Below are 9,665 nucleotides of genomic sequence, written 5' to 3' on the forward strand. Positions count from 1 at the left end.
ATGCATGATATGCATGCATACATGTATGCATGCATCCATCCATACATACATGTATCTATGTACACATACATATTGCATACATAGATATATGTATGTATGGATGCATGCATTCATGCATGCGTGTATGTATACATACATGTATCTATGTATGTATACATGTATGCATACATATATATGTATGCATGCATGCATGCATACATAGATACATATATATGTATGTATGGATGCATGAATGCATGTATGTATACATACATGTATCTATGTATGTATACATGTATGCATACATATGTATGTATGTATGTATCTATGCATACATACATACATATATCTATCTATGCAATATGTATGTATACATAGATACATGTATGTATGGATGGATGATATGTATGCATACATACAATCATATATTCACCTTCTTTTTTCATGGGCTTCAATTTGTGGCGAACTCCATCCTTTGTCAGAGAGTATGTGTTTTCATGTCCATCATGTACTACATGTCTATCAAACTATCATGGTCTACCCAACAATAGATGGCAAACATCCATCAGAATAACATCACAAAGAACTTCATCCTGGTAACTCTCAATTTTGAATTTTACTAAAAATTTTTCACTTACCAGGACCTTATGATCATCTTTCACGTAAGCAATCCGATAGGGATGGGGATGTCTCTCCCTCTTTAGCTTCATCTTAGAGACCATCTCCTTTGATACCAAGTTATCTGTGCTACCACCATCAATGATCATGTCACAACATTTATCCTCACACTTGCATCTGGTATGGAACAAAATCCTCCGTTGTCCTAGTTCAATCTCACCACTTAGTAGGACCCTTTCATTCACCAAGGTCTCTCCTCTTTCTGCATCCTCTGAATTTGATGATTGTGCATCCTCATCCACATGAGCAACCCTAGCTTGGCCCTCAGCTCTCCTATCTATCCTTCTTTGTCATTGAGGGCATTCAAAGGCATGATGACCTTCTTCATTACAATGGAAAAAGGTACCAGGGAAGCCTCCTCTTCCTTGTCCACATCCTCTACCTCTTCCTCTTTGATTTCCAATGTCTTGATCATGGGAGTGGTTAAAACCCTTGTTCCTTTGGTTTCTGCTAGTACCCACATCTTCATTTTTCTTTTGAGTTTCATTTCGGCCTCCAGATGACCTACCACTACCCCTTCCTCCTTGACCACACCCTCTTTTCCTTCCTTCAAAAATTTTATTTAGCTTCTCTTCAACTCATAGGGAAAACTGGTATGCCTATTCAATGATGGTCATTCTTACCAGACTTAATTCCTCCTGGATGCTAGGTCACAACCCACTAATATAACGAGAAACCTTCTTCTTATTTGCTTCTGCATGCCCTACTCTAATCAAAAGTTGATAAAAATCCTCTATATATTCTTGGACTGATCTTCCTACTTGCTTTAACCCATGCATCTTCTTGAACAAATCAAGCTTGTAGTCTACAGGAATGAACTGCTTCTTCAATTTGTCCACCATGCAATCCCACCTTGTGATCTTCTCCTTTCCTCTTTTATTTATTTCCAATTGAACCTCTTGCCACTAGATTTTGGCATGGCCTTTCAGTTTGGCTTTTGAAAACTTAACCCTATCTGGGTCCCTGATATCCTCATACTCAAAATATTCTTCCAGTTCATTGATCCACTCGATCAACTCATCTGGTTTCAAATTTTCTGAAAATATACCCACTTCAATTGTAGCTCTTTTCCCAAACTTAGTAATGGCCCTAAAAAGCCTTTCATCTTTATAATTCAGAACTTCCCCGTCAAATTTGCCTTCTGATCCCATTTCTTCTTCTTCATTGTCATCCTCACTGTCGTCACCTACGGCAACATTGGCTCCTCTATGGAGCTCCTCTTGCAATGCCTGTACCTTCCTCTAGAGGGCTCTAACCTCCTCAAGATTAATAGCTCTGGACCTTCTGCCACACTCTCTTCATGGAGGCATCTTCTAACTCAAACCCACAACCACACAGTCCAGGTGTAAACTACCTCACAGTCAGCATTTTGTCTACACACTCAGGAAAACTAGCTCTGATACCACTTGATGGGGACACGACCCAAGCACAGAATAGACACAACAGAAAAGGGAAAATTGTATTAATTGATAAAATAATTTAGTACATATAGTATAGAGAAAATAAACTTCAAAACATGCCCTAAGGGCTTACAATAACATAAATTTGGAGATAATTTCTCCTTTCAGTACCTCCTCTCAAACTCCACTCCAAATTGCCTTTTACAATGCCAGAAATCTCCTTAAATAGACCCTAGAGGGTTAAGGACTAGGAATACATTCTAGAAAGTGCTAGTAGGCATCCAATAACCAAATAGAAGGCTCCAGAAGCTATGTTAGAAGTCAAAAAAAATCTAGAAGAATCCAGAAATGGTAATCGAACTTTCGGGAGGCATAACTTTTGAACCATAGCTCTGATTGACGAACCGTTTACATTTTTGAAAATTTTTCAAAGTGCTCTATAGCCCTATGGATGAGCTTAGCTCTTCCCTCATTTTTAAGCCCATTTTGGGGTCATTTAATGCCCCTAACTTGAATTTGAAGCATTCTTAGGAAGTCTCCAAAATTCGAAAAACAACAATAACTTTCAAACCATGGGGCCTCTTGACCTGATTCTTTTTCTGGAATGCTCTAAATTAAAATTACATTCATTTGACCAATTTACACCTTCTAATTTACCAAAAATGATGGCCCAATTACATAATCCTTTTTTTTTCTTTTTATAGATTTACACATATCCCAAGGTGTCCAAATACTCTATCCTAGTATACTGATAGTGGAACTATGAGAGTTTGAACCTTTATTTGACCCAAATGAGTATCCAAAAATGAAAACACATCAAAATAGAAACTAAGTCTAAGTACATTTTTTTTTTTGGTGACATAGGATTGCCCTTATACCTCTAGATGCTCCTGCATCATGTATTTATGGATGTATGCATGTATACATAGATGTATACATGTATCTATGCATCTGTGCATGCATGCATAGATATATCTCTGCATGTATGCTATGTATGTATGTATGCATGGATGCATAGATACGTACATACATACATGTATGCATACATACATATACGTATGTATGATGCATGCATGCATGCATGCATGTGTGTGTGTCAATACATACATACATACATGCATACATGTATGTATGTATACATGCATGCATTAATACATACATATATGTATGTATGATACATGCATACATACATATATGTATGCAATATGCATACATGTATGTATGTATGTATGTATGTGTATGTATGTATGCATGCATGCATATGCAATATGTATGGATGCATGCATGCATGCATATGCAATATGTATGTATACATAGATACATGTATGTATGGATGGATGCATTAATACATGTATACATAGATATATATATGTATGCATGCATGCATGCATATCTATGGATGTATGCAATATTTATACATAGATATATGTATGTATGCAATATATACATTTATATATATGTATGTATGGATGCATACATACATACATACATGTATACATGTATATATCTTGTATGTATGCATATGCATGTATGCATGCATCTATGCATACGTTAATACATACATAGGTGCATGCATGTATGTATGACTCCATGCATATGCATGCATCCATACATACATGTATCTATCCAAGCACGCATACATGCATGCATGTATGTATGCATGGATGCATGCATACATACATACATGTATACATGTATATATCTTGTATATATGCATATGTATGTATGACTCCATACATATGCATGCATCCATACATACATGTATCTATCCAAGCATGCATAAATGCATGCATGTATGTATGTATATTCATGTATGCATGCATCTATCCATGCATGCATCCATGGATGCATGCATACATACATAGATGCATGCATGTATGTATGCATCCATGCATATGCATGCATGTATTTGCATACATCCATGCATGCATACATACATACATGTATACATGTATAGATCTTGTATGTATGCATGCATCTACATCCATGTATGCATTGCATGCATGCATCTACATCCATGCATAGATGCATATATACATAGATGCATGTAGGTATTTAAGCATCCATGCATGGATGCATAATGTATGCATCTATGCATGTAACTATGTTATACATAGATGCATGAATGTATTTATACATCCATGCATATGCATGCATCTATGCATGCTTGGATGAATCCATCCATGCATGTATCTATGTCATAAATAGATACATGTATGTATGGATGCCTCCATATGCATGGATGCATCCATACATGCATGCATCTATGTATGTATGCATGTATGCATCCATGCATGCATGGATACATGCATGCATACATGCATATGCATACATACAAGATATATACATGTATGCATGTATGTATGTATGTATGCATCCATGCATATATACATGCATGCATGTATCCATAGATATATGTGAGGCCTCGCCCCCGACCCATCGTAGCATAGTGATACATTATTCTTATTTTGTTATTCGCGACTTGAGATGTCGAGACATTATTTGATGCTTAGAACATATTTTATTATTTCATGTTGTGTGATGTTATTTTCAGATATATTTGATGATTTTTATTTAATGTTCATGTATATGTATGTTGATGAAATCAGTAAAATGTAGGATTAAAACATTGAGTTGGAATCTTTATGATTAAGCATATAAGTAGGATGCAAGAAACCCTGATTTATGTATGTTTCAATTTATGTAAATTTCTGATACGTATATATGTACATGTGATTTGCGGGACTACTAATGTGTGCAATGAGTGTGTAGATATTTTAGTCAAGGAAACCGACGAAGGAACAGAACTAATCTCTATGTGCTAATTTTGGAAACCTTATTGTTCGTAATTCATGTTTTGTATTGTGAGATATATGCATGTATCTTCCTTGTTTAGTAAATGTTATTGTTCGTAATTATGTTCTTTCAGTGTCGCTTGACACTCGTAAAATGTTTATGTGCTTTAGTATGCTAGTTAGGGTTAATTGTTTAACCTTTGGATTCAAATTGGTTCAAGTTAGTGTCATTTTCTATTAGGTTCTTAATTAGGGTTAGTCATCCCTAATTCGATTTTGTGCTTAATTTGCAAGTTAGAGTTGTTAGATAGACCTATTTTATCTCTATATTTTTATTTGACTCTAACCTCTTCCCTAAGGCTTTAAAACATGTTTTTTTTTCTAACTAAAGGTAATGGGTATGGGTTAGGGGTCTTTTCCAACCCCTAAGCCCCTTTTTTTGACTTTTGAGGTCACTCAAAAGTCCCCTTTTTGCCTTTGTGCGAAAATTGCAAGTGGTTGTCTTGAGTTGTCTTACCCCACCTCCTCTTAGGATTTAACCATGATGTAGGTTGAGTTAGGAGTTTCTAGTGTGGCTAGTGGGTGGAAATAGTTATTGCTCCTTTTTGGGTGGTTGAGTTGGAGGCTTATTTAGAGGCCTTCCTTCGTCTAGTGGTTTGGTTACCCAATCTCTACATTTAGAGAAGTTTTCTTGAAGCTTAAAGGAAGGAAGGGGATACTCTACTCAAACTGGTTCATTGCCATTACCTCTTTGTGAAGGTAGGAAACTCCCATCTCCCTTATTCAGTTTTTATGTTTTGTTTCATGTTCTTGTTACCTTGTTGTTGTTTTACTGTTGTATGGTTGTGGGTATGTTGGGAAGATTTGTAAACCATGTCTTTTTGGTTGTTTTCCTTTCTTGTTTATGTTTGAAATTTTGAGTTTTCCTTGCATGGGTGTTTTGGTATTACTCACCCTAGGAGAGGGCAGAAGTGACCAATTTTGGGAGAGGTCTGTTTAGTTGGACTCCAACCTGTGTAGAGTCTCTTCTCAGGATGAGAAGAGGGATAAAGGGTAGGGTGTTATGGGCCCCTACCCGTCAGCACAAACTTGGTATGAGTATGGCAAGTTTAAATGGAAGAACATAAGTTCTTGGTTATTGGCCCCGATTGGGCATCTGAATTGGTGTTGTGCTTGACTTCTCTAGTTGGAAGAATCCACCTCTCCCTAGTCTTGATTCATTGTGAATCCTATTGTGTAAACCATGTATGATTATGCATGTTTGATTTTCTTTTGGTTCTGCTTGGTTGTCACCCGATCAGTTATTGGTTTCCTCCATGGTTCTTGAAAAGAGATTCAGAAAATATTACATATTCCTTGATTTTGATCATGAGGAAAAATTTGATTTAATTGTTGAAATTTGGGATTGAGATCCTATTGTAAATTTATTTTAAACCTTATTGTAAATGGCAACGAAGCCGAGTTTTCTTCCTAGTTCTTTCCTGGCTGAGCCCTTGAATTTGGTTGATAATAAAATAAGTGATTGAGTAAATTTTGCTTCTCTTAAAATTTTCATATTCTATGTTGTCATATGAATGTGTATCAAAGATAAGATGAAACAATGATATCCAATTATGCAAGATTCAAATTGTAAATGTATGGTATTTCCTTTGAGTTTGGTATGAATTAGTTATGTAAAGTTGTGTTGAAAGTGAATTTGCAAGAACATAAAGGAAATAATTATGTCAAGATATCCAACTTAAATCTGCAAAACGATAGAGGAAAGAACTTGGTGTGTTTGATACTCCCATCAAAATGAATAGAGTATTATCATTTTTGATCTCTTTATTGTCTCAATTGCCTTAAGACTAGTTAGTCACTATGTTATTTCAATCTTGCTCCATTAGTTATAATAGATAGTTAAATGAATGTGTAGATGATTATTTCATGTAATGTGGTATCATTGAAAGGCATAGTATTTAGGGATCATAGCAATTATCAACCCAGAATTCATAAGAGATTTACGTAGTTTTTTGATGATCTTGCAATAGTGTTTTTGTTGAACATGATACATAGTAAGTGATAAGTTAATATCATTGTGTATCAAAAAAAAAAAACACCAACCTTATAAATTCCATATCAAGACTTTAACTTACAAGCAAGTTTCAAAAAAAAAAAAAAAATAGAGAAATAAGACCTGTAGCAGCACATATATCTCTCTAGAAATTGTATGAGAGATCTTTTTATTTTGCATGGGAGCAACAGAGGATATCCTTTTCAATATTCTTTTCATTTATATTTTATGGCAAAATGAAATCAGGTTAAAGCAAGATTTACATGATAAAATGTTTAAAGAAATTCAAAAAAAGAGATTATATATTAAATCTCACCACCTCCTCACCTATAAAACTTTTTATGGTTAATGCTCTTCTTTTTCTCCTTGGGCATCACCTTTTTAATTTATTTAAATATGTCTTTCTTTGGTTGTTGTTTGAGCAAGTCAATAGTCATCATGACAGATGACGTCAGCTGCTCAACATCCCATTACTCTGCTCTCCCTTAACTCTCGCTAACCTTGTGCATAATTCTTTACCTCCCTTGGGATGCGATTTGTTCTTAAAAGCATTTGCACTAAATTTGATTTGTTTAAGGCAAACACCTTGCTTCTTTTCCATCGCCACCTTTCATGGTAGATTGGGATGGGATGGCACCTTTTTCCTTCCCTCGTGTTGCGCTCAGTCCTTCCTATGGGATGCTTGGGAAGTGCTTGCGTGGTGGCTAGGGAGACCATAGGGGGGGGGGGGGGGGGGGGGGGGTTGGTAGAGTTAGTAGGTGTGTAGGGGGGGGAGCTTAGAATAGGGGGCTAGTTGTAGGTAGTTTCACATTTAAGTTTTCTTTTAGTTTGTAATTAGTATGATTAGTTAGTTTATTAATTATTTTAAGTTGTGTTTTATTAAAATGTTATTAAATATGTTAGAGTGTTAAGAGTTTAGTTAAGTTGTAGTTAGATTAGGAGATAGTGTTTAGTTAGTTTTAAACTTTATGTTTAGTCTTAGATTAGTTAGTTATTTAATTATTTGATCTTAGTTTCTTTATTAATATTTTTTTTTTAATCTATATATCTAGTTAGTTTAAAATGAAACTTTAAATTGTTAAAGAATAATTAGTTGAATTAATAAAGTTTAAGGTTATCTTATGTTTGATTAAGGACTTTTGTTGTAATTGTTAATATTTTTTTTGTTACTTAGTTATGTTTAAATACTAATTTAGCTAGTTTTAATTTAAATGTACTCTAATTGTTTTAACCATTAAGTAGATTAAAATTATCGATTAATTGGCTATTTAAATAAAATTTAATGTAATTTTGATTGATTTTTTATTGCAAGAAATTTTAGATCCGAATTCATGTACATTGTTACTTAAGTAAGTTTTATTGCATATCTTTATAAGTTATGAAATATCATAATTTTATCGATATTAATCTAATAACGCAAGCTTCAAAATTTTTAATAATGTTATCATCCTCATGTTTAAAACCTCGGGATTTTAATGTAAAGAACCTGTACTAAAGCTTCTATTATCAATCATTTCAAACTTAGGGCATGTTTAATTATTAATTCAAAAAAAAAAAAAAAAATTGTGTGTTTTTTGCCTTCAAAGTTTTGGGCATGAAAATATATGTATGTATGTATGTATGCATGCATATCTATGCATATGCAATGTATACATAGATATATATATGTATGTATGCATGCATATCTATGTATGTATACAATGTATCCATAGATATATCTATTTATGTATACAATGTAAACATAGATATATGTGTGTATGGATGTAGGCATGCATACATACATATCTATGTATGCATCTATATAGATATATACATGTATGGATATATGCATCCATGCATGCATAGATGCATGCATGTATGCATGCATCCATACATATATATGTATGCATGCATATATATACATACATACATTCATGTATACAGGTATGTATGCATGTATATATAGATGCATGGATGGATGTATGCATCCATGCATGCATACCTGTATATGCATAGATGCATGCATACCTGCATATGCATACATACAAGATATATACATGTATACATGTCTGTATGTATGTATGTATGCATCCATACGTACATATATCTATGTATATATTGCATTCATACATAGATATGCATGCATGCATGCATAAATAAATAAATATATCTATGTATACATGCATGCATGCATAGATATATCTATGTATGTATGCAATGTATACATAGATATATGTATATATCTATGTATACAATATGTATGTATACATGCACGTGTGTGTGTCAATACATACATACATGCATACATAGATGTATGTATCTATGCATACATACACGTCCATACATACATGTATTCATACATACATAAATGTATGTATGATGCATGCATGCATGCATGTGTATCAATACATACATATATAGATGTATGTATGTATGCTTACATATATATACATATATGCATGTATGTATGGATGATTGCATGTATATATGCATGCTTGCATACATACATATACGTATGTATGATGCATGGATACATACATATATGTATGCAATATACATACACACATGTATGGATGCATGCATCCATACATATATATACGTATATATGATGCCTTTATACATACATATATGTATGCATATGCATGCATATATATATATATATATATATATATATATATATATATATATATATATATATATATATATATATATATATATGCATGTATACATACATAACTATATGCATATGCATGCATACATATACATATATCTATGTATTCA

General features: G+C 33.6%; 1 non-coding gene across 1 annotated transcript; it reads right to left on the reverse strand.

Moving 5' to 3' along the window:
* Positions 1-235: 235 nt before the first annotated feature.
* Positions 236-361, reverse strand: LOC149578890 (small Cajal body-specific RNA 14). Its single transcript, XR_016358076.1, has one exon.
* Positions 362-9,665: the final 9,304 nt, after the last annotated feature.

The sequence above is a fragment of the Cupressus sempervirens genome, chromosome 1, assembly GCF_028749045.1.
Source record: "Cupressus sempervirens isolate cs-2001-9-10 chromosome 1, ASM2874904v1, whole genome shotgun sequence".
Taxonomy (NCBI): domain Eukaryota; kingdom Viridiplantae; phylum Streptophyta; class Pinopsida; order Cupressales; family Cupressaceae; genus Cupressus; species Cupressus sempervirens.